Source organism: Colobus angolensis, unplaced genomic scaffold (genome assembly GCF_000951035.1).
Source record: "Colobus angolensis palliatus isolate OR3802 unplaced genomic scaffold, Cang.pa_1.0 Scaffold354, whole genome shotgun sequence".
NCBI classification, from domain to species: Eukaryota; Metazoa; Chordata; class Mammalia; order Primates; family Cercopithecidae; genus Colobus; species Colobus angolensis.
In genome coordinates this window covers 694,566-720,750 of record NW_012116866.1, presented here as the reverse complement: position 1 = coordinate 720,750, position 26,185 = coordinate 694,566, and the positions used below count along the sequence as shown (strand labels likewise).

At 40.7% G+C, this 26,185-nt stretch overlaps 1 protein-coding gene across 2 annotated transcripts in view; it reads left to right on the top strand.

Annotated features, from left to right (window-relative positions):
- The window catches only part of DDR2 (discoidin domain receptor tyrosine kinase 2), a 166,286-nt gene that overhangs the window by 29,941 nt on the left and 110,160 nt on the right, over positions 1-26,185 (top strand). For both annotated transcript variants that reach the window (XM_011952963.1, XM_011952964.1), the window contains exon 2: positions 1,289-1,452. The gene's annotated coding sequence lies outside the window, so the exon portion shown is untranslated. The remainder of the gene's footprint in view (positions 1-1,288; positions 1,453-26,185) is intronic.

Here is a 26,185-nt window from a genome sequence, read left to right as displayed (position 1 = left end):
AAAAAAAAAAAAAAAAAGAAATGGGCAACTTATAGCAGCCATTCAGCAGCCCGCCTGAACACTATGGCACTGTATATGGTTATAGGTAGTTATATCCATTCAGAGGGACACACCAGATCAGAGGAAAGGAAAGAGGTAACTATGTATGCAGATGTGGAACTGTCCCCAACATTTATAACAGACAAGCCAAGGTGAAATATATAGCATACTAATATCCAACTTTTTAAATAAAAAATCTGTGCATCTCAAGGTATGGTGGCTCACATCTGTAATCCCAGCACTTTGTGAGGCCGAGGTGGGAGGATCACTTGATTGCCTGAAGCCAGGAGTTCGAGACCAGCTTGTTCAACATAGCAAGACCTGGTCTCTATAAAAAATACAAAAATTAGCTGGGCATGGTGGTGTGTACCTGTAGTCCTAGCTACTCAGGAAGCTGAGGCAAAAGGATCACTTGAGCCCAAGAGTTCAAGGCTGCTGTGAGCTATGATCACTCCACTCCACTCCAGCCTGGGCAACAAAGCAAGACCCTGTCTAAAGAATACTACAGCAAAACAAACAAACAAACAAACCCAAAACACTACAAATCAATAGTTTTTATATATGTGTAAAGTATTTCTAGAAAATTACTCAAGTAACTGATAACTAGTTACCTCTGAAGGTGGGGATGGTGTGGTGGAAATGAGACTCACTTTTCATTGTCCAGAGCAGTGATTCCCAGTGTGTTCTGGGATTCCTGGGAGTCCTTGAGACCCTTTCAGGAGATCCATAGATCAAAATTATTTTAATAATAATACCAAGTTGTTTTTATTCTCATTCTCTCATGAGTGTACAGTGGAGTTTTCCAGAGGCTCAGTGACATGTGCCATTGCAACAAATTGAATCCAGAAGCAGATATGATAATCCAACTGTGTCTGGTCAAGCCAACTATTTAAGAGATTTTAAAGAACGTAAAATGATATAATTCTTCTCATTTTGAAGATGAAGTTATTTTTATAACAAATTTGAAGACAAAGTTATTTTTATAACAAGTATTATTCAATAAAATTACTATTATTTAATGAGTTAATACACAATAAATTTTAAATTCTCAGTTTTAATTTCTAACTGGGCAAATATCAGTAGATATAAAAACATCCCTCTGAGATCCTCTGGGATACATCCAATTTCTTCAGTGCCTGGTGTGCTTGGAAAGCTTCTGTTGCACAGTGCTGGACAGGAGTGCCAAGGAGGAAAGAAATGTGAATGGAACCGAAGTCTGTAATAAAATATTGCTTTCTCTTTTTCCCAGCCTCCATCAAGGGAGATCTACAAGTTGCCTGGGGTTCAATGCTCTAGAAAGTTCCAAGGTTTTTGGCTTGAATTGTTCTAAAGAAGCTGAAATAATTGAAGAGAAGTAGAGGCCAGCTGTTTTTGAGGATCCTGCTCCACAGAGAATGCTCTGCCCCTGTTGATGTAAGTAGATCCAGTCACCGAGGCTCTGTTACCACATGAGATTGGGAGTGGTGTGGCTCACATTGAATCCCCCCACTTATCCTGCCTGGTGTCACAGGGAAAGTTGAACACTTGGTTTCTGTGCCTAGGGCTGCTATCAGATGAGGAGACAATGTATTTGACTATATAGGAAATCTGATATGGACTGTCAATTAACTCATTTTCACTTCCATTGATTTGGTCGTGACCAGCCCTAGATTAGAGGGCAGTTCTGTAGTGTCCTGGCCTAGAGTGTCTTCCTCAGTTTTGAGTGAGCCAGGGTATCTGGCCTCTTTCTGGGACTTCTCTGTCCTTACAGAACCCACTGGAAATCTCTAGGGTTCCTGCGTCAATTCATGTTTTCTAATATTAAAATTTGTTTTTATTTTTTATTTTTAACAATTATTTTATAAGTTGTTTTCTTCTAGGATTAATTTGAGGTGATTTAGAGTAAAACAATACTTAATAGAAGCACTACAACCAGGATAATAGTACAAGAGTCCTATAATTATGTTTTGGGGGAATTAAATGTAAGAAAACCTAGCCCAGGGATACTGATTACAGATTTGTACCGTGCTTAGCTGTGACTCAAGGCAAAAAGAGAAGCATGCTATATTGAGAACTTTTATTAGGAAACTATTTCCACATATCAAGGTGGTCTGCTACAGGTGAATTTTGGTCTGAATGGGACTTCTCGGTTCATCCTTTGGCAGGCTCAAATCCCACTGAGGATCTAGAACTGTAGCAATTTCTAGATTGTGTCTGAGACCTTGCCAGCCTGGAGCTCCATATCTCCTTCATGCCTATGCCTCTAGCATCTAACATAGGGTCTGACACATGGAGGATGCTCAGTGAGAGCCCTCAGATTCAACTTGGGCTTTACTGTATTCTGCACAGCTTCTGGAATGTGTGCTGAATGAATGAATGATTGAATAAATAATGTGAATGATTATTGGGATAAGGGTGGGGCTAAAGTAGTATTTTCTTACATTCCCCAGAAGATTTCTTCTCCCTGTCAAGATGCTTATTGGATTATCCCCTCCTCTCTGTTTATTATCTAGGGAATGCCTCATTGCTCTTTAGTTTCCTGGTGGTAATAATTCACTTCATAGTTTAGTATCTTAGATTTCCTTCTTCCCACAGATTGCCTTGAAATTTGCCTTTTCTTCCTCCCTCCCTTTCTTCCTTCCTCCCTTGTTTCCTCCCTTTTTTCCTTCCTTATGATAGACTCTTGGTATGGGAGAGTTAAGAGGTCTTAACTTGAGCCTTCATAGTATATATTTTAGAATGAATAATTCATTGCTATGCTTCACCACCAACCAGAAATTATTATAGTGTTTCTCTATTATTTGAGACTTTTCAAACATTATTTATCTATCATTTGTTCTGCTTTACCTTTCAGAAACTATCACTGTGGTCTTTTCTTCGCCTGCCATTGGATTTTTTTTTTTTTTTTTGACAGGGTCTTGCTCTGTCACCCAGGCTGGAGTGTAGCAGTGCGATCTTGTGCAATCTTGGCTCACTGCAACCTCTGCCTCCAGGCTCAAGGGATCCTCCCACCTCAGCCTCCCAAGTAGCTGGAAATACAGGTGTACACCACCACTTTGTACTTTTTGTGGAGATGGGGGTCTTACTATGTTGTCCAGGCTGGTCTTGAACTCCTGAGCTCAAGCAGTCCTACCACCATGGCCTCCTAAAGTGCTGGGATTACAGGCATGAGCCACCATGCCTGGCCACCAATCTTAAATAATGATTTCCATAAATTATTATTTCAATATTCAAGACATGTGCTGTATATAGCCTTGTCCTGTGAAGCCTGATTTCAGTGCCCTCCTCCAACCCCACTGTCATATTATCCCTGGAACTGTCTCACACACCTTGGCTCCTCCAGGAAGAGTCCTTCTGGTCATCAATTCAGGCTCATTCTCCTTCTGGGAATAATCAGACTGAGTATTTCAATCTGTTTAGAGATTTACTAAGTTTTAGTTTCTTGTGTTTCTTATTAATAGGGAGACCAAATAATTCAGCATCCAATCTGGAGAACTAGTGAGGACAGGAGAAGTTATTAATAGGTAATCTGGAACATAAGGCATACTCTAGATGGGTGTGGCCACCTACTTTTCAAAGATATTGCCTCTTTAATAGGTACTGAGAGCAGAAGGGTAACAACAACCTTTGGAGATTGAACTCCTGAATTCTGTTCAGTTGTCTAGTGCTAGGGAACTTTGACACAGATTTTGTAGCACTGAATATTTCTAACAAGCTGTGGGGGTCCTGTCTCCTAGTGGATGTTAGAGTTCCCAGAGGGAGAAGTCAAGACCACTGCAGCACCAATGGCCCCGTGCTTATGTGATCCAGTGGTGGTACCCCCAGTCAGTCTTCCTCCACCCTCTCCTTTCGCTTTTCCCTTTTCCTCCCCTTCTTCCCTTCCCGTCCCCACTCCCCAATCTGCTCCCTTCTCTTTTGGATCCTTATTCTCTCCCTCTCCCTTCCACCCCCTCCTCCCTCTGTCTCCCTCCTTTTCTGTATTCTCTTTTCATCGCCTTCTCTTTCTCTATTTTCTTCTCTCCATTTGCCATTCACACTGTCTTCCTTTCCTTCTCTCTTCTAAAATGGCTCTTCCAAAATCATTGGAGGGCAGCTCAAAAGAGCAACTCTGCCAACATTAATTTCTCCTTGAAAGGGAAAAGCCTGCATTTCCAATTATGACTTAGTCTTCTTTCATTAGTTAGAAACTGTCTTTTTCCCATAGCAAGTGGCCTAGGAATGGTGTGTTTCTCGCAAGAGTCTGGTTGGAGGTTCTGGTTTTATGTATTCTGCAATGCACGCTTTCCAGGGCATGAAGACAGGGCAGCCTGGGGCATTGGAGGTGGGAGTGGCAGTGAGGATGGTGGTCTGGCTGTGACAGGACACACCTGGAAATGTCTGCTTGTCACAGAATGGATTACAGCTGAAGTAAACAAAACTGTGTGATCGTGTTGCTGCATAAACCTCAATGTCTGAAATTTGGGACGATGGCTGTGCCAGGATTATTTTAGAGAGACAAACTCAGGATCAGTGTTCAACTAACCAGAGAATCTATAGCTCCCTCCACCAGAGAGGGAGAGAGCGTAGCAGAAACTGAGCAGAGAAGCTCTTCAGGCCACACAAAGGCTCACGTCCGTAGTCCCAGCACTTTGGGATGCTGAGGAGGGAGAATCACTTGAGCCAGGTTGGAGAGCAGCCTGGACAATGTCGCAAGACCTTGTCTGTACAAAACAAAAACAAAAACAAAAACAAAAGCCAGGTGTGATGGTTCCAGCTACTGGGGAGGCTGAGGCTGAAGAATTTTTTGAGCCTGGGAGGTTGAGGCATGGTAAGCCCTGCTCGCATCGCTGCACTCCAGCCTGGATGATAGAATGAGACCCTGTCTCAATAACAAATAAATAAATAAATAAATAAGTAAAAGTTCTTTGAAGAGAAATGGAGGGGAGGAACCAAGGGCTGAACATGGACAATTCTAGGCAAACAGGACTCCAGAAACATTCTGAAAAGCATAAGCTGAGAGCAGACTTCAGTAACATGAAGAAAGAACTGGGGAGGAGGGGAGCAGTCTAGAGAATAACATGCTCTTATTTGTTCATGGGATTCATAAACTGTGGACAATATTTTTATTTACCAAAAAGATAACAAAGTTTATTGAGCACCTGTAATGTGTAAAGGACTCTGGAAGTAGTCTGAAGGGATACAAATATAAATAAGAGAGAATTCCAGCCTCGGTTTCTCATGGGCATGGGCTAATAGGAAAGGAAAGGAACAAAAAACAGAATTACTCTCAAGGGAGGTGAGCATGAGTCAGGACCATGACAAATGGTTGAGGGAAGGAAAGAACACTTGTAGCTGGGATGTTCAAGGAACACGTGTTTTGAATATAGAGGGTGTGGAGCTTGAGCCAAGCCTTGGGGGCTAGGAAGGAATTTGATATACAGAAGGGAAGATGTGGGTCATTATCGTTGGAGCTGACCTAGGCAGCTGTGATCTGGTGAACAAGTACTGAGCTGGGCATGTGGAGTGGAGGGGAGGGAGGAAATGGCTGTCTACCTGGGGCAGAGGAGTGGGTTGAGGAGCGGTGGAAGATAACACTGGAAAGGAGGACACTTGCCAGACTGTGGAGAGCCCTGACTGTTGGTGAGGCTAAGACTTCTGGACAGTCTGGACACCATGTTAGGGATTCAGCATGTGCATTTTACGTGCTCTAGCGGGGAAGGATGACTTTATTGTTAGAGAGGCTCATTTCTGATGTCCCTCTCGCTGAGTGTGAGTGTAGTCCTGAATAAGATTAAAGGTGTCATGACAATAAACCATTTGGAAAATGTAAAAGAAAATGTATGCGTGAGACACCTGGAGCAAGCATTTTCTAAGGTCTCAATTTCTTGTTTTTGCTTTGATCATTGTAGCTTATTAAGAGTAGATTTCAGGGTTAGCCACAAACTCTATTGCTGTCAGAGCAGATTTGGGCTGCTAGGTAGAATCTTATTTTCATTGTTTCGATTCTCATTTCTTTGTAATTTTTTGTATTATACTACATATTTTAGCCCCAAATTGTGGGCTGCAGGAATAATGTTGTTAAGTATTTTTGGCTGGCAGTGTTCACTAAATTGCTTCCTGAGCCTGAACTTGCTCAAACTTCCTGTTTTTTAGGGCACAGAACTCCTGGTTTCTCCATATATGATGGATGAGAGGGGTTTGGAGTTTCTTTTCTAGACTTTCATGGCATGTTTCAGGATTTCTCACTGATATTTAATTGTCTTATAAGAGATGTTACCTTTTTTTCGCACTCAAAAAACCATGATCCCCTCTAGGTAAGGTCTGAGTCTCTGTCAAACATTTTCACTTTTGTGTAACATTTAGCATAGTATTTATCAGGCATTACTTTATTTGAGGGTAGAGGAGGTAGGCAGCAGTGGGCAGTTGGGACCCCCCCGTGCTTATGTTCTGGTCCAGTATTAAGTCTTGTAGAGAATGGTCTAAAGTAGATCTGTGCTATCTGAAATATTATCTAGTGAGAGCATTGGCATCATCAAAGAGCTTGTTAAAAATGCAGGATCTAAGCCGGGCACGGTGGCTCACGCCTGTAATCCAGCACTTTGGGAGGCCAAGGCAGGTGGATCACGAGGTCAGGAGATCGAGACCATCCTGGCTAACATGGTGAAACCCTGTCTCTACTAAAAAAATTAAAAAAAAAATTAAAAAAAAATTAGCCGGGCATGGTGACGGGCACCCGTAGTCCCAGCTACTTGGGAGGCTGAGGCAGGAGAATGGTGTGAACCCAGGAGGTGGAGGTTACAGTGAGCCGAGATCACGCCACTGCTCTCCAGCCTGGGCGACAGAGTGAGACTCCGTCTCAAAAAAAAAAAAAAAAAAAAAAAATGCAGGATCTAAGACCTCAGACTAAGTCAGAATCTGTGTAATTTGACTGTCCTTTGAGACTTGCTGGTCTCCAGATGTAATGTGTACATATCACCTAGGGATCACGTTAAATGCAGGTTCTGACACTCAGTTGCTTAGGTAATGATATAACAACCAGGCCTTGAAGTTTTCTCAATTCAACGCAGCAACTTCCTTTCTAGAGATGTCACTGGACACTTTCCCTCCTGAGAGTGACACTCCTGCACAGAACAGATGGTTTATGACAGTAGTTGAAAAACTGTGGCCTGCTGGTGATATCCAGCCTGCCACCTCTTTTTGCAAATAAAGTTTTATTAGATCACAGTGACACTCATGTATTTACATATTGTCTATGGCCTCTTTTGTGCTGTATTGACTGAGTTTAATAGTTGTAAAAGAGACCATATGACCCACAAAGCCAAAAGTATTTACTATCTGGGACTTTATAGAAAACAGTTTGCTGACCCTAGCTTATGTGAGTGACCCTAAATATTTCCTTAAAGGAATCAAATAGCTATAATCTCTTGCCCCAGTGGCAAACTTTCCAAGTCCATCTGAATCCATGGCTATTCTTGGAGAAGCTGAACCATAAACCGTAATTCCCAAGCAACCCACAAAGGGTTTTGAGCCTAAAATTGGTCTGGATAATGGTACCACAGCATCTGTGACTTTCCAAAATCCATTTAATATGTCCCTCCTCAAAGAAATGGTTGTAATTTTTGTAATTTTATTGAGCTGACTCCCTCCTCCACAAATTGATTTCATTAACTGTTCAACACAAGTTTGACTCTTCCCAAGAATGGGAATCAAAAGGAAATTCTGAGTAAAGATATATTTGGGACCAAGGAAATAAAAAGACTTGTACAAGTTGGTTATAATACACATTTTACTCCTAAAAAGGGAGCGTTGGTTTGGGCCTCACTCTGGGCTATTCACCGGGCAGGCTGTGTGGGCTTGGAGTCATTCTTCTAATTCCCTTAGAGAATCCCACCACCTGTCTCTTATTTGGGTTTTTGAATTGTGAAACGATGGCACACACAAGCTCCAAGAATAGCTGTGTGTGTATGCCAAGCATACAGAGACAGAAGGCAGAGACTTAGGCCAAGGATCAGGAAATACAGAAGAGAAGCTGGCATGGAGGCATCTGCTCCACAAACACAGTGAAGCCGGAGGTTGTAGGAGGAGGGAGGTGGGACCCGTGTAATCACTGGAGGATGTGAACACTCTGCTCTGCTCTGCAAGTCTTGGAGATCTTGGTTTTCTTTCCAGAACCAAATTTCAGAGGAGGTGGGTGTAGGAGAATTGAGATTCTTTTTCCTCATTCAGAGTTATCTGAGGCCAGAGAGGTTTAGGGTGAGATTCTGTGGGAATCTTTGCTGTAGCTCCAGAAGCTTTATTCTTACTTAGTTCCTTTTCCCTTTGTCTGGACTGTAGTTCCTTTTCCCTTTGTCTGAATAGTCCAGGACACTAAAAGGGTTTGTGAAGAGGCTGGGTAGACATAAGTGGAGAGTCTTCTCCTTAATTCTAGAGTCTGCCTTGACTTCAACCAATTAGAGATTGTAGGAGTGAATTAGATCCCCTTATGTTAAACCCTGTTTCTGGCAAGCCCTCCTGAAATTCCCTAAGATGCAGAGCTGATTAGCTCACCCGGTCAAAACGTGAAGGTTTTAAAGCCAAAGTTATTATTTGGGCTGATATTTTAGGCTTTCTCTTCATTGGAAGAAGCATAATGTATTCATTCATTCATTCACTCATTCATTCATTCATTCACTCATTCATTCATTCATTCATTCACTCAGTGAATATCCATTAAAAACCTATTGTGTAACAGGATGTGAGGAAAAACATGAACTGGAGAGTCAGACCCATCTGAGTTCAAATTCTAGTTTCTTGATCTGTGAGCTAACACCTCATTCAAGTTTCCATCCAGATGACATAACCACTCCAGCTTCCTTCCCTGATTCTGCAGGTTAGGTTGGACATTTACTTCTCTGCTTTTGCAGCAACTTCTTTTTTTTTTATCTTCATTTTTATTTTATTTATTTATTTATTTATGTATTTATTATACTTTAAGTTTTAGGGTACATGTGCACAACGTGCAGGTTTGTTATACATGTATACATGTGCCATGTTGGTGTGCTGCACCCATTACCTCATCATTTACATTAGGTATATCTCCTAATGCTAACCCTCCCCTCTCTCCCCATCCCACAACAGGCCGCGGTGTGTGATGTTCCCCTTCCTGTGTCCAAGTGTTCTCATTGTTCAGTTCCCACATATGAGTGAGAACATGCGGTGTTTGGTTTTCTGTTCTTGCGATAGTTTGCTGAGAATGATGGTTTCCAGCTTTTTGTAGCAACTTCTACATTGTCTGTTCTCATACCACATTATGTGGAAATTATCCATTTGGAGTCTGTCTCTCTCTCCAGATTGTAAAGTCATTGATAGAAAAGAGCTTCATTTCACATACTTTTTACCCTTAGTGCCTGACATATATTAGAAATTAGACATATGTTTATTGCACTGAAAATAACCTAGTTGTGTGGCTTAATTTCTCTAAAGCATGTGTCTCTCATCTGTAAAATGAAGGTAATAAAAACGTGCCTTGTGAGTTTTTTGTGAAGATTATATCAGATAATGTTTGAATTAGTATTTTATAAATATGAAGTGCTTGCAAATAGTAATAGTTGTTCTAATATCTGGATTGATTGGGATTCAGTAGAAAGCAAGTAGAAGAGAATCAAGAAAGTATGTGGAGATGTCCTAGTCCACTTTTTCTAAACTAAATGACTGAACAAGGGGGATCTGGAGACTTCAGCTTCTGAGTTTGGGTGTGTGGGGTTGACACGGGACAGAGGACCATTTCCAGCAAGCTCTATGTCTCTGCCACTAGATTATATGCTCATAATAGTGGGGATAGCTTTTATTAATTTATTTGCCCCTTTATTCACCCTAAGCACAACTAAGAAAGTGAATATGTAATAATTGGATTTCAATGGGCATTGCAAGGCCAAAGTCTCCTGCTCCTGTAAATCTCCCAGTATCCCTGGCCTGTATGTGTCTTGTCTTGAGAACCTGAATAATGGAACCGTTAGATTGAAAACATAGATCAGGGAGAAGAGAGTGAGTTGAGTTTGAAAAATATTGAGTGTGACATCTGGCAGTCAAATACTCAGCGCTGAGTCATTTCACTTTTCATGTGTCTGTTTTAGCTCACAAACTAGACATGGAGCTCATTGTACAGATTCCATAATGCTTAATGCTCTGGCTACCCATTAAAAAACTTATAGAGCTTGCTGGAGGGGGTCCCCTATCTTGTGTCAACTCAATAAATAAATATTTATGGATTCTCTGCAAAATATTGGAATTTCTTTCCCATGCAAGTAACAAAGAACTGCTGCAGATGTTTCAGCAGAGTTGTAAAATGATATGAAGTTTGCTGTGAGAAAACTTGATCTTGCTGTAATGTATGAAAAAAACTAGAAGGGAAAGAAGTTGGGGGTGGAGAGACTTGTTAGGAGGGCCAAGATAAGAGCAGGTGGGCAGTGAAGGAGGCTGTGGCAGAACCATGCCAAGCAGATTAGAGTGGAGGGGACTTGACTACCCAAGAGGCTGGGGACTCAGCTTTCTCCCTAGTATTAGTCCTAGAAAAGTCTCCCTGCTCTGGGAAGACCAATGTCTAGCCTCATGCGGCTTCGGAACAAAAGCCGGTGATTGTATCCAAGGGAAGATAATGAGAAACACACAGGCCATGAAAATCAGGAAAGCACTATTAATCTTTTTGTTGCAAAACTTTACTTTTCAAAGTTCTGGGGAAGGGTGCAGAAGCCTCAGCACGTGAACTTGAGCTCTGTACTCGGAAATGCAAAATGAAAACCCCCTAATAAATCACAGAACTGAAAATATCCAAGAGCCTGAGAGGCTGGGGGAGGACAGGAGTGAGAAAAGGAAGGGGGCTGGAGTACTGATCAGAAGACAGGAGAAAGCAACAGTGTAAAATGTGGAGAAGGGCTTAGTAGACATTCAATTTAATCTAGACTTTTATTTTGCTACAAACTAATTTTATGAAGACTTTTTTGCCCAAATATTAAATATTTACTAATTAAAGAAAAGATATTAAAACAGGAAAAACTACTTTCATTCAATAAAAACTCTAGTAATTCTTCCTAACTCCAGAATTGTATGTATATTTTTTACCTATTACATAGTCAGAAATAGACACCAATTAGACAAGATATGTGGATATCCTTAAACATTTTCCGTAATATTTGACTTAGGAACTTTAGTTTTATGAATGTACTCTAAGGAATACCCTGAAAAGGACAAAATCTATACACAAAGATTATACACATATTTATTATAGAATTATGTATAAAAAACCCTAAATGACCATCCTTGAGTGTATGGTTAAATATATAAGTTATAAGCCTTTGAAATAATGAGTTTTGAGAGTTTTAGGTAACACAAGAAGGTATTTATATTATATTAAATCAAGATAAAAGTCACAATGTAATATAAAGATATACAACCAAAGATGTAAAAGTGCATGGAAAAAAACTCTAATGAAAATATGCCAAAATGTTAACTATGATTGCTTTTAGATAAGGGGATTATGGGACCATTTTTGTTTCCTTATGCAATTGAAAAGTCATAAATGAGCATGCATTACTTTTTCATCAGAAAAAGAAATGAGTTACATCGTTTTTAAAGGGAAGATATTGTAAAGGAATATTTGTTGAGAGGATGCATAAAAAATCTGGGTAATTTCCTTATTTCCCTGGGATTCTGAGAGTTTTTTTACTCTTGGAAATATCTTTCCTTGCTTCTAGTTAAATTATTTTCATATGTTAGTCTTGTTCCCAGGGATAAAATGGTAAGTTTGCTATTTTAGCTCTGCTCGAGCATGTGGAGTAATTCTCTGTTACATATACAGAAAACAAGGTCTTAACTCCTTGGTTTGATATTAAAGGTCTTTCAGAGTCAAATCCCAATTGATCTTCCCAATTTCACTTCCTTTACTTTCCTACATATATTTTCTACACAAATCAAAAACCTTTTCAGACTTCCTATTTCTTGTTCGTGTCCATAACCTCCCCTTTCTGAAACTCTACTTGTTCCTGGGGACAGAATGTTCACAGAGCATGCATTAAACATCATAAAGTGGACTGGGAGCCTCTTTTAACATAAGCAGTCTGGTACTGCTGTGCTGTGTGATTTTGACAAGGCAGTTAGTTCACCCTCTAGATCTCAGATGGAACACCTGTAAAACAAAGGATTATATAGTAGATGGTTGCCAATGTTCCTTGCAGCACTACAGCTGAGTGAACCTTGTTCCCTCATGGCCCTAGGTGTGCTCATTCATCTGCCTGCACATTGTCTCAGGTTCCCACTGCATCTTAAGTGGCCCCTGCCTACCCCACTGTCAAATTCAACCCTTCCTAGCTCATGTCCCATTTCCTTTATAATGCTGTCCTCAGTGATTCTGATTAACAGGGACTTGCACGTATGATTTTTTTTGCCACTCATACATGCTGCCTTTTATCAAAACTATGGCACATGCCAAAGATATAACAGATAATATCATTTGAATAAGAAGTCAACTCGATGGGGAGAAAAAACCTACTTAAGTGAGCTTTAGAGATAAAGGTGCACACTTCTCTAAATCCTTTGTTTATGGTCTATTAATCAATAAAGTCCAATCTGTGATCCCCAGATACATAAGAGGAGAAGGATATATAGGTTATTTATGATGTTTCTGAAAAGCCTAAGAAAAATCACACACAGGCCCACAATAAGTCTATGTTTCTTTATTTTGAGTTAGAGGAATTTTTTTTTTCATTTTTAGCCAGTGTAAATTGGTTTAAACTTCATCTCTTGAATGACTCCTAACATGACAGAGCTCTTTTCTTCCTTCAAATTTCTACAAATGCATTGCTCCCCTTTTTTCTTTTCACCACTCATATGTCCATGTTGGACAAAAACCATGAAGGAGGTTGAGAAACTGTACCAAAATACCAAGAGCATCTTTGCCATGTTTCAGCACAAAGGGCACTGTTAGAAGGAGCTGATCAGAGTCATCTTCTGACTCAGCCTCACAAGAGGAGCCAGGGCAGATGGACAGTTCCCAACTGTTTACTCTCCTCTCTCTCCTCATTCTCTCTCTCGCATTCTTTTTGCTTCTGCTTTTTATTAGCAGCACAAAAGACTTTGAAGTGCTTAAGGGCAGAAAGCTTGCCTTGTTCATCTTTGCAGCTCTTGCTGGGACCAAGTATGGTGCTAAACACAGGGTAGACATTCAGGAAGTATTTGTGGAATTAATGAATGAATAAATGAAGGACAGGTGTAACTTTGATGGCAATGGGTCAGTGTGAACTCCGGAAAGAGTATGCAGAGTAATAGTCAAAGTGGATGATGGATCATTGCTCTGACTTACTAGTTGTGTAATCTTGAGCAAACCCCTTTATCGCTGTGAGATTAATTTCCCCAGCTGTTGAAAAAATGCATGTAGGGGAAAGGGGGAGGGTTAGTGATTAAAAATGTGTACCATAAGGAGCATGTATGTAAAATCATCTGGCACATGGTTGCAGCTAAAGAGCTGGCATTTGTGTAGCACTTTATTTTTCCTGCATTTTTTAAAAATGTAAAACCTGAAAATCGTTAAGTTATACTAACCTCAAATCTCACCACTTAAGAATTATATAAAATAAGAAGTAAAATTTCTCTTCCCAGCCAACTTTTCTAATTTCCCAGAGATAACTACTTTTCTTTACATTTAGGTTTGATGTTTATCTTTCTTGATATTTTTCCAAAGTTTCATGGATATATATACACACATATATTTATAATTATTTAAGATATATGTAAACTCGTAAATATATACACGTACATATATGTCCATGCAACTTTGGAGAGATGTGTGTGTGTATCATGTATCTCTACAATGTAACTATTCATCATTTTCAAAATGGAACTATTCATGTCTATCTATCTATCAATCATCTATCTATCTCCAAGTCAATTATTTTTGAATGATGGCAGAATCATTTGTTGTTTGAATATACCATATTTTGCTGCCAGTCCCCCAGTTCCAGTGTTTTGTGATTACAAATAATAATGCAAGGGTCTTCCTTGTACATCTATATCTATAAGCTTTTGTACAGTACATACTTTAGTAATAAGGCACTTGAACACTTATTGTTCTCTTTACTCATAACCACCACAAGAAAAAAGGACAGAAATTGCTATTCTGTGTTACAGATGAAGAAAAGGGAGGGCTCCAGGAGACAAGTGGCTTGGCCGGAGACCCACACAGATAGACTATGGCAGAGCCTGTGTTTCCCAGTGGCTTGAATTCTTGTCCAGAGCTCTTTTTGTCACACTGCAATAAAGTACAAGTCAACAGGGAACCTTTACAACCAGGCAGAGAAGCGTGGGTCAGGGAGCAGGCAGTCACATTACATTGTAGAAAAGAACAAACACACACACACAAACAAGAAACTCAAGGCCAAACACATCTAAAAGATATTATTTGGAAGAAATGCACTGGTGGTGAGTGAGGGACCAGGATAAGATGAGCTGTCCTTTAACTAGTTACCATCTTTTATGCAGTGTTGTCAATATGATATCCAAATGATTAGGATGGCTTAGATTGCATAAATGTGGCAGAAGAATGACAAAGGACACCCCTGCAACCCCAACAATGACACTACTCCTCTCCCTCAAGGGAAGTGTCTAGGGAAGGCCTGTCGGCATCTGGTTAGGATTGGCCTTAACTGACACCTTCCTCAATTATCTGCAGGAAATATTAGCTGTTATTAAAATTTGCAGATGCAGTCAATTGTCAGAGTCACTGGAGACCAAGAATTATTACTCAGAGCATTGGAGAGAGGCTGGCAGGAAAGAGAACAATTCAGCCTGGAAAAATGCAAGCTAATGGATAAAGCAAGGTTGGGGGAGTGGGGGAAGAACTTAGAGGGATAAGGCTAGTAAGTAGGGTGAGGCAGTGAAGCACTCCCCTGGAGTACAAACTTTAAGGGGATACCAAAATCTCAGCTATCAAGATAAATAAAATTTTAATTCAATATTGAAAAATCAAGTTGGCAAATGACAGCCTGTGGGCCAGCAGCCTGTTTGTAAATACAATTTGATTGGAAAGCCACTGGAAGTAAAGGTACTGTGGCAGGGGAGATCCAGGCTAATTCTTTGATGTGAAAACCCTGGTTCAGCTTATGAATGTTAGACACATTAGACCTTAGCTTGTGATTGATGGGAAAAATACTTCTGAAGAAAAGGAATAATGGATCTGACTGCTTTTATGGGTTTCCTGGGGTATTGTAACAAGTGATCACAAACTAGGTGGCTTAGAACAACAGAAATTGATTGTCTCACAGTTCTGGAGGCTGGAAGTCCAAGATTAAGGTGTCAGCAGGGCCATACTCCCTCTGAAGATTCTAGAGAAGCATCTTTCTTCAACATCTAATTTTTGATGGCTCTTGCAATCAGTCCAATCTCTGCCTTGATGTTTGCACACTCATTCTTGTGCATGTCTCTGTGTCTCTGTGTCCACATCTTTTTCTCCTTTCCCTTAGATCCTAGTCGTTGGGTGACATCCCAGTGCAGATAACCTCATTTTAACTTGATAACATCTGCAAAGACCCTATTTTCAAATAAGGTTACATTCCTAAGGTTACCTATGAATATAACCTTAGGTTCCTTATTTGTAAATAGGGTCTTTCTTGGACGCAATTCAACACACCACGCTATGAAGTAGGTGGGGATGGGGAGAGATTTGACTTAGGTGCAGCAGAAACATTATCCATTCACAGGAATCTGGCAGCGGAGTCAGGGGCAGGCTCCTGACATGATTTAAATACCTAAGAAAATATTTAAGGAAATGTACTTTAGTTCTTTTGGGGTGCAAATATTATAACCTTTGCTAATGTCACATGGTGACAAATAAGTGTAGGATTTTTAAGGGTAGTTCTGATTTCAAACATGCAAACAATGGTGACTAGAAATATTTTTACTAAATTTTATATTCCTTTTGTTATTATTTTATTCTTCTCAATATAAGCCGCTTACTAAATTATTACTATAACTGAATATGACAACTTTAGATATTTTTCACAAAAATTCACCAACTGGGGAAAAATGTTGTTTGTAAAATGCAGTATTCTGACTTTTAATTTATGGAATATGGCTATAATGCTTCTGAAGCCTGTTCAAGGGCTGTGAAACAATGGAGATGATCAAATACCATTAGAATTTTAAGTAAGTTGAGATGTAAATGGGAATCAAATCTATTTTCTCCCATTTTCCAAACACATTACAGTCAAGTCCAAAAACTTGAATGTTACATAGCTTTTTGGTGAACACTTTTGTTATAGACATGCATATGTAGGTATACTTAATTGTATCAGCAATAATAACATTAGTTATTTTAATTATTATATCACCAATCTTAATTACTAATCAATAAATGTGTACTCATTAATTAACAATTCAATAATAATGGCTAATATTTATGAAGTGCTTATGTGCTAGACAGAAGAATTGATCCCTTTATGTGAATTATTTATGAATACAGTAATTCTTTCTTATAATTGATATTCTGTTTATTTGGGCTTGAAATGTACTACATATTATTTTTCTTGCTTTTGGTCAGGGGTCACCAGCCCATTTAAAGAGAGACAGCTGTATCTTTCTGTAACTGGGCTATTTTCTCCATGGGTGCATTAATGTTAACAGAGAAGCATGGCCAGCAAGCGTTGCTAGCACAATGTGACAGGCCCTGCTGTGATGAACAGAGAAACTGGGAACTTTATCATTGCTGCTACATACATTATCAACTGATAACGCGTTTTTAAAATTCCTGAAAATAGTTTGCTTTCTAAAGGTTAAAAAGGTTTAAGTTCTCCCTGCAATTTTGTTTATATAGATGATTTGCTTTGTAAACATTTGTTTTTTTTTTTTGTTTGTTTGTTTTTGAGATGGAGTCTGGCTCTGTCGCCCAGGCTGGAGTTCAGTGGCGTGATCTCGGCTCACTGCAACCTCTGCCTCCTGGGTTCAAGTGATTCTCCCTCCTCAGCCTCCCCAGTAGCTGGGATTACAGGCATGCGCCACCATGCCTGGCTAATTTTTGTATTTTTAGTGGTGATGGGGCTTCACCATGTTGGCCAGGTTTGTCTGGAAATCCTGATCTCGTGATCTGCCCGCCTTGGCCTCCCAAAGTACTGGGATTACAGACGTGAGCCATTGTGCCCACGACAGCTCTGCTTTTTAAGGCTTTGCAATTGATTGAATCAGGCTTGTTCAGCTTACCTAGGATAGTCTTCCTCACGTAAAGTCAACCCATGATGGATTTTAATCAATCTACAGAACACCTTCACAGGAACACCTAGATCAGTGTTTGAGTAACTGGGGTCTATAGCCTAGCCAAGTTGAAAGATCGGAAGAGCTGTGACAACAACGATAAAAGAAACTGTTGCCCTCTAGTTTCCTCTTGGGCATTAATAATTTAGCTAAGATAAACCCAAATACTTTGGATAAGATTGACTGAATTCAGCTTTGCTGATGCCTCTGATTTCAGTTGCTTTAACCAAGGGCAAACCCCTATTGCTTCTGTTGTCTGTTGATACCCAGAGGCTTATGTGATCTGGAAGGATAAGTGGCTTTTCTCTGATTTGCCAGGAGCAAGTGGTTATGTTAGCTGAGGAGCCAGAACACTAATTTCAGTGATTGGACTCTTGTACAAGTGATGGGAGGCCCGAGGGTGGGGTGCTGCTTTTTCCTTTGGCCCTGATAAACACTTTATGCTTGTTATGGTGGTCGAAATGCTGTATTTAACCTTTTCTTCATGTGCCAGGAGGTTCACAGTAAATGAGGGGTGTGGTCTGTGAGGGGAAGAGTGGCTGTGGCTTGGCCTCTTTGTACCCTGTCAGCACACATAGACGCATGGTCTGTAACATGTGAACCTGTCACGTGGGTACTCAGTACTGAGCTGTGAGGGCTGCCCCTGAGAAGCTGGGGGCAGTGGTCGGGAGAGGAGAAGGTCATGGGGCACAGTAGAAATGGCACTGGACTGGGAATGAGTTCCTACTGCCAACTTCTCATCAGCTCAGTTCCTCCAATCCTGTACTCACTCCTTTATTGCCCAGGACATATATTTAATGCCACGCTAAGCACAAGGCTTCCAGGATTCAGCAGTGAACAAGACAGATGCCCTTTTGGAGCTGACTGTTGAGCAATGTTAATAAATAGCAATGATCATATCATTAGCATTTCCCAAGGGTTGCCATGTCCCAAATGTGTGAGCTATGATAGAGGAAGATGGGGTTATTCTAGGCAAAGGCTGAGAAGCTTCTGGGAGGTGGTGATTAATAACTACTGCCTTTTTTACTTTGGAGTCATGTCCTTTCTATGACTCCCCTTTCCTTCTGCTCTGTGTTCTCTCCCTTGGCCTTGTCAGGCTGCCCCTGGCTTCCATTCTCTGTTCCTAGTCTCCTTTCTAATTAGCCTTTCTAGCCTGATCAATCAAGCTCTTTTCTGGAATCTCTAGCTGCCTGATGGACACCTCCTTGTGGAAGCCCTCAGACATCTCAAAGATATATCTGTGAAGAACTCAACTCTTCCATTGTATTTTTCCTTCCCTTTCCTGTCTCTGATAATGTTATCACAATTAGTTTTGTCATTTAGGTCAAAAACATAGTCATCTTTGACCTACCTTCCCTATCATATCTACCACTCAGTCCTACCCTATTCCCACGATGTCTCTCATCTCTCCCTCCATTTGTTTGTCACTCTCAATGGTCAGACTGTCTTGGCCACTTTTCTGGGCAATCACTATAGTTTCATGCTTACAGTTTCCTCTCAACTTTAGTTCATCCTCTTTAGAGCTACCAGACCACATACTCTTTTTTTTTTTTTGTTTGAGACAGAGTCTCCCTCTGTCACCCAGGCTGGAGTGCAGTGGCCGGATCTCAGCTCACTGCAACCTCCGCCTCCCAGGTTCACGCCATTCTCCTGCCTCAGCCTCCCGAGTAGTTGGGACTACAGGCGCCCGCCACCTCGCCCGGCTAGTTTTTTGTACTTTTTTAATAGAGACGGGGTTTCACCGTGTTAGCCAGGATGGTCTCGATCTCCTGACCTCATGATCCACCCGTCTCGGCCTCCCAAAGTGCTGGGATTACAGGCTTGAGCCACTGCGCCCGGCCCAGAGCACATACTCTTGATACACCTTCTTGTGTCACTCTTGCTCAAAAGCCTTCAGTGAACCACTGCTGGGCTCTGCAGCCAGGTGCTTGTGTTCTAAACCTGGTTCCATCACTTACCAACTGAGTAACTGGCAAATTATTAACCATTCTGTGCTTCTATTATTTCATCTATAAAACAATTGTGTCTATCTCATAGAGTTGTGATGGGGATTAAATGAGTCAACATATAAGTAGTGCTTATAAAAAAATGTCTGACGTAATTTTGGCATTCCATTCAGGTAGATCCTCTGGCTCCTGGTCCTCTACATTTTCCCTCTTGTACCTTGACTTTTTGCTTTTCTAACTTTTGTCTGTTATATTTCTGAATAGTTTTTTGCAAAGTAGTGCACAAATTAGTGCCTGTATCTACACAAACTACATCACATGTGATGTTCTTGTCTTTCTTCATATTCTTTTAAAAACTATGTATTATATGTGTACACACATATACATATTTATACTAAACTAAATATATATGTATATACATATATACATATAGATTCATATACACTTTATTATTTCTTAATTAACTGACCAAATGTCTTGATGGTGCTTCTAAATAAGTAGTACTTAGGCAAATCTCCACCCATAATGTTGTGGTAAAAGATTAATTTTTGAAAACTGCCCAGAGAACAACTTTCTATCACACTAGTCACTACAGTTTTGGTTTTTTCAATGTTCTGGCAGCCATTCTCATGAGGATGGACTGTGCTGACTGGTCTTAGTGAAAGTTACCGGTGGGCACATTCTCAGGGCCTCTCTGTCCCCATGAAGCATCCCCACTCAGAGACATGGAAAACCTGTGAGCTCATACAAATGATTTCTGGGATGAAAATAGCAATGTGAGATAGTGCCAGGAACTTCAAGTTCACAGAGTATAATTAAGATTTTTCCTGAATCATTGCACACTGTAATTTCATCATTATGTACATTCTTTAATTATGGGCTCTAATTGCCCATTTTAGTTCTGTAATTAGACATAAAGACATTAATTTTGTAAATACAACAATCAGCTCAAATATACTTCCAAATTCTTTCCCCTACCCTACCTTTGAAGAAAAATTAATACATCATTAAAAAGTTTGTGCACAAAAAGAGCCTCTTAGAGGGCAGCTTTTGGGAGCCAGTTGGTGTTCTCAAAGGTGGGGCCCAGGTTCAGGAAGGGTATGGGAACATCACCCTCTTATATTCCCCATAAACTCTGTTGCTTCATGTCAGATAGACCCTGCTGGGTCCAGGGCAGGGAAGAGCTCCATTAATGCACATAGGACCAATTTCTCTTAATTGTAAAATTTTAAGGTGACATCAATGCTTAATGAGTCATGGGAGAGGAATGAACTAATGTTAGGGCAACTCTGGCTTTTTATTTCTCTTGTGTCCTATTAAAAGATGAGAAGATGAAGCATTTTTGGTTCATGGGGTTTGTATTTTTCATTTGTGTATGGGTAGGTGATTATCATCTGTCATTGTGTGTGTGTGTATGTGTGTGTGTGTGAGAGAGAGAGAGAGACAGAGAGAGAGAGAGAGCTAGAATCTGTTTTTGAAGAACTTCAATGATTCAGATCTCCATTTTTTCCTTCACCTATAGCACTTTAGTTAAAACAAAACAAAACAAAAAAACAGACGAGTTCCAGCATTTCCCCCCATGGACCATGCTATGTCCATTTCAGCCGATACATTTTACATATGTATCTATTTTCTCCACTTATAAATCCAAGCAAAAAACGGCAGTGTGGTAGAGTAGAAAGAGCCTCAGGAAGGGTCCTGGCCCCTTTTTCTTCCCTTTTTACACATTCTCTCTAGGTAATCTCTCTAGTCTCATCCTTTAAAGGCTGTTTATACGCTTTTGTCCCTCCATTTATATCTCTAGCTCAGGCCTCATCTCTGAGCTCCAGATTATGATTTATAGATAATTTAAGCTTGCTGTGTCCAAAACTGGGTTTACTTTTCCTCCAAATGTATTGCTTTTCTGTTCTTCCCAAACTCAATAAATGGCAAAATTCAGGTATTCAAGCCGAGTCATCCTTGATTATTCTTTCGACATATGAGCCATCAGCAAGGCTTGTTTCACTCACCAGAACCTATCTTCAGTCTATCTGTTTCCCTCTCCCTTCATTCAGGCTGCCATCCCAATGCAGAGTGTTCCGTAAAGCAAAAGGGGTGGTCTGCTCTCACCAATAGCAATTTGCATGCTCTTAATTCACGTGCTCTTAATTCACGGATGGATTACCTAGCACTTAACACAGACCCAGATATATTTGGTACTCAGTAATATACGCTGAAGAATGAATGAGTGAATGAATTAATGAATGAATAACAGAAACTCTTCCTCCTAGGACTCAATAATACAGAGCAGGATTAACCTGCTTTCATAGGTAATCAGTGAACCTGGTGAAGTGTGACATTTATCTTTTGGTGAGAGCAGCTCACCCCTTTTGCTTTACTGTTTCACCAATTATCTCTGTTTTATTTTTGCCTGTTCTTTTGGACACAGCATTTAGTCAGAAATTTGCACCTGAGTCTTACTTCTGCCACCTACTAGTAAAAAGATCAACTGGTGCGGAGTACTATACAGTGATTATTTATTGTTTGCTACAATGTTGGAAAACCGCGTATACAGTTTCCCCTCTAGGACATCTTTAACTGGGATGGATAAAAACGGCACAACTAAATTTCATGATTTGGATAAGAAGAGAAACATTGGCCAGGTGTGGTGACTCACGTCTGTAATTTCAGCACTTTGGTAGGCTGAGGCAGGTGGATCACCTGAGGTCAGAAATTTGAGACCAGCCTGGCCAACATAGTGAAACCCTGTCTCTACTAAAAGTCCAAAAAAAAAAAAAATCAGACGGGCATGGCAGTGGGCACCTGTAATTTCAGCTACTCGGGAGGCTGAGGCAGGAGAATCGCTTGGTCTCAGGAGGTGGAGGTTGCAGTGAGCCGAGATCGCGCTGTTGCATTCCAGCCTGGCCAACAAGAGCAAAACTCCATCTCAAAAAAAAAAGAGGAGAAACATTGCTTCACTCAGAAAGTGCTTCCTAAGAGATTCCCATGGTCCAGGGATAATGCTGGATGGTAGAGATGTGGAATAATATAGAGATTAAAGGGTAGAGGGGATGGGGATGCACATATAAGCCAATGAGCAGAAGAAAGGGGTTCTGGTGCTGGCACAGCAGCAACCACAGGGTGAAAGCGACTGCAAATGCACATGTGCTCAATTCTCTGAGGGGACAATGGCGGGAAATGGAAGGGTCCTGATCATGTCATTGTTGATGGCAAGTCTACCAGTCAAAAGGAACAGGTAAGCAAAGGCCTGTAGCCTGGAGGCGGCTTGGGGCTTTCAAGGAACCACACTTCGTTAGACCTGCTAAAGCATGTGTTTCAAAGAGAATGTGCCCAGGTCAAAGACTTGTACATAGTAGACACTTAGCTAATATCTGTTTAATAAATGGATAAGTGAATATAAGTGGCAGAAAGACGGCTGAGTTGTTGGGACAGGTGAGATCATGGAAGGCCTTGTGCATCATGCTAGGATCAGTAATGGGAAGTAGAGAAGAGGTCAATGAAGTTTTATTTAAGCAGAAAAGAGGCCCTATTAAGTTGAGTTTTAGAAAAATCCCTGTGGCTGTAGAAAAGAGGATGATTTGGTGGGAATGAGAATGAAGTTGTGAGCACAGACAGGAAGGGTAACTGAACATTTTGAGAGAGCTGAAAGTGTAGACAGGAGGGGTGTTCAGAAATTGTTGGAGTTCAGAGAGAAGTCCTGGGTCTGGCCTAGCAGTGTAGACAGCCAGAAACAGACAAGAAGTGGAATGTCACATTCTAGTAACTGATTGAAATGTGTGTGTGCATGCATGTGCAAGCTGAAATGTGTGTGTGTTTATAGGCAAGGGGGTTGAAAACTGTGTGTGTGCTTAAGTTGGAATGTACATGTGCATGTATACAGGTGATTTGAAGTATGTGTGTATGGGGGGGAACGCAGGGTGTGGTAGTGCATTGGAATGTGTGTGTGTTTGCATGAGTGCAAGTGAACAGTCAAGAATGGTGTCTAACACTTACCTGTTTGGTCTAAAGGCTCATAAGACTTCTGCCTTACTCCTAGTCACATGCTCCAAGTCACAAGCAGAAATGGGCAGAACAGCTCGGCCTTGTAATTCCAGCCTGAGTCACACTAAGCTGTTTCCAACCAAGTGAATTAATTGCTCCCTTCTTATCCCACACAGCACTTTCCTCTACAACACTTGTCACACCACTGTTGTTATTAGTTTATATAATACTTTCCCCCCCCTGCTAGGCTGTGAAATCCTGAAGGAGGAGAAAATGTGTTAAGTATCATTTGTCTCTAGAGTCTAGCTCATTCAGGCACATGCTAAGTTCTCAACTAATGTCTGTTGAATGAACTAAGACAATAGGCACACTATTATAGCTTATTAAGCGCAAACATAGACTCCAAAGCAAAATCTCATCATTGCCTCTTGCACATTTTGGAAGCAACAGCAATAATAGTTACCATTTCTTAAGAACCTACTATGTGCAAGGCACAGTGCCAAGTACTTTGGGGGAGCCAGTGATTTAATGTGCAGTGTTTTTTAAAGTCTCTGGAGTTAAAAAGTCCTAGGAGGTAAATATTATCCACCCCTTCCACAGACGACAGAAGCGAGGCTTACTAAGGATAAGTAATGTGCCAAATCACACAGCTAGAAAGTAGAGAGCTGAAACAGGAACTCAAAGCCTGGGCTCCAAACAAGCACACCCTGCAGACTTCCCTTCCCTGTGATGCCCCATGCCCAGTTTTCTATTTTCTTTATAGTGGAAAAGTCAGTGCCCTTCCTATGAGAAATAAAAGGGTTTAAAGTGGTCAAAAGGAAACAGTGTTTCCTCTGTGCTCAGGGGGTTTTGGCTAATCACAGAGAGTGAACCAAAAACAATATTATGTGAGATGTGGCCAGTTTGGGTTGATTCCAGCTTTGGATGGTGTGAGCTGGATCCCAGGAGCACACGAGGAAAAACGATAATAGCATACTTAAGATCCAAGCCCATGGTGGGTTGAGGATAGAGGTTTTGCTTTCCTCAAACTATTGCATTTTTTTTTTCCTCCCTAAGGGTCCGGGCAAGATGCTTCCTATCCCAGGGGATCACTTCCAAATGCTGCTCTATCTCTTGGTGGAAAACTTCAAATTTATTGAGGTTTTACTATGAAGACTTAGTCAAGAGGGCAAATACCCTATATCTCCAGATTGCCTTGCACATACTGGCATTCGACTAATATTTTATTATATGGATTCTAATAGCTGATTACAGTTTGCAATGCTCTACTCATGGATAAATCACAGTTGATCTTCTCAGGCTCCTTATGCCTTTTCCCAGTGGGTTTTTCATTGTCACGGATAACCCCAGGAGAAAGAGGAGGCGCAGAGGAACCTCTCCTACATGAATAGGTGGGGTGATGCAAGGGAGGACTTCTAGCTTTTCTTCTTCTGACTTTTCTACATTCCCCAAGTTCAGTGACTCATCCCCATCTTTTAATTGAGCATCTTGGAACTGAACAGCACCTCCCAAGCAACCTTCACCTGGAAACCAGGCAGAAACAAGTGAAAATGTGGGGGAGGTGGTTATGAATTTTTGTGCAGTCAGTGATTTCAGGGATCCAGGAAGTTATTCTACTTTCTAAACCACTTTCCTACCTGCTGGATATGAATATAACTCCCTCAGCTTTCAGCTTTCACATCTACTTTATATAATTCTACACTGCCTCCATATTATTTATACCTATGTGCTGGGACTTGAGCAAAGGCTTTTTTTGTTGTTGTTTGTTTTTTGTTTTTTGCTTTTTTTTTTAGTTTTAAACTTTGTACAAGGGAAGCCATAAATAATTTGGGCAACTTGTAGGGAAGAAGGAGAGTGAATTTGGAGAAACCAACTGTCAGTAAATGTCACATGGGAGACACTGAGCTCGGCAGACACATCTTTCAATGTGAAGCAGCAGCAAAGAACATGGCTCTGGAGTCAAACTGGCTGAGCTAAAGAGTTGACTTTTTTACCTGCTAGTTACCTATTGGTAGTTACCTACTAGTTATCTACTAGTTACCTACCTCTGTTACCTACTAATGTGACCTTGGGTAGGTTAAGTAACTTCTCTGAACTTAGTTTACTGATATGTAAGTTAGTGATAATAATAATTCCTATCTCATAAAATTACTGTGAAGATTAAGTGAGGCAACGTATGTGGAGTGTTAAAATAGTGCATGACGCAGAGTAAACACGTTAAAATGAGCTGTTATTAATATTTGGTTGCTAAAGGTCTGTCCTACCTGATGTGTCTATCTCTTTCAAATAAATCCTCTGGGATTTAGCATTAGAAACTTAGTCTTGCAGAAAGTTAGAGCAGGAAGGAACCCTCAAGATTGTCTAATCCAAAACCCTCTTTTGTAAATGAGGAATCACTGGCCCAAGGTCAAGGAGGAAGTCACCCTCTGGTCTGTTGAGTAATCCCTCTGGTCTGTTGTCTGGAATGCATTCCTTCCCACAAATCTGGCCATGCTTGTACTGGAGGACAGATAGACTAGCCCTCCTCAGGTAACCGCATATCTTCCTGTAAAACCATCTCTCCTCACAAAGTGGCACAATTTCTAGGGATCCCTCAGGCAACAAAGTAGGTTGTGTTCAGAGACCAGTGAGGTGGAGAAACTGCCCAGCCACTGAACTCCAGACCAGACTTGGTGACTGGCACTCAGTGGAGTCAGAGTCCTGGAGACCTGCGTGTCAGGGAGAGGGCCCTGAAGAGATCTTGAAATAATTTGACATGGAAAAAGAAACATACAAGATTTCAGAGACAGAGATGAGCATCATATTTTTAAGTCAAGAGCTCAGTTATATTTTTGACACTGTGATGTCTACAGTACTAAGGCATGTCCTTACCAGAGTGACACTCATTAGCTCTTTTCTTTCTTTCTTTTCTTTTTCTTTCTTTCTTTCTTTCTTTCTTTCTTTCTTTCTTTCTTTCTTTCTTTCTTTCTTTCTTTCTTTCTTTCTTTCTT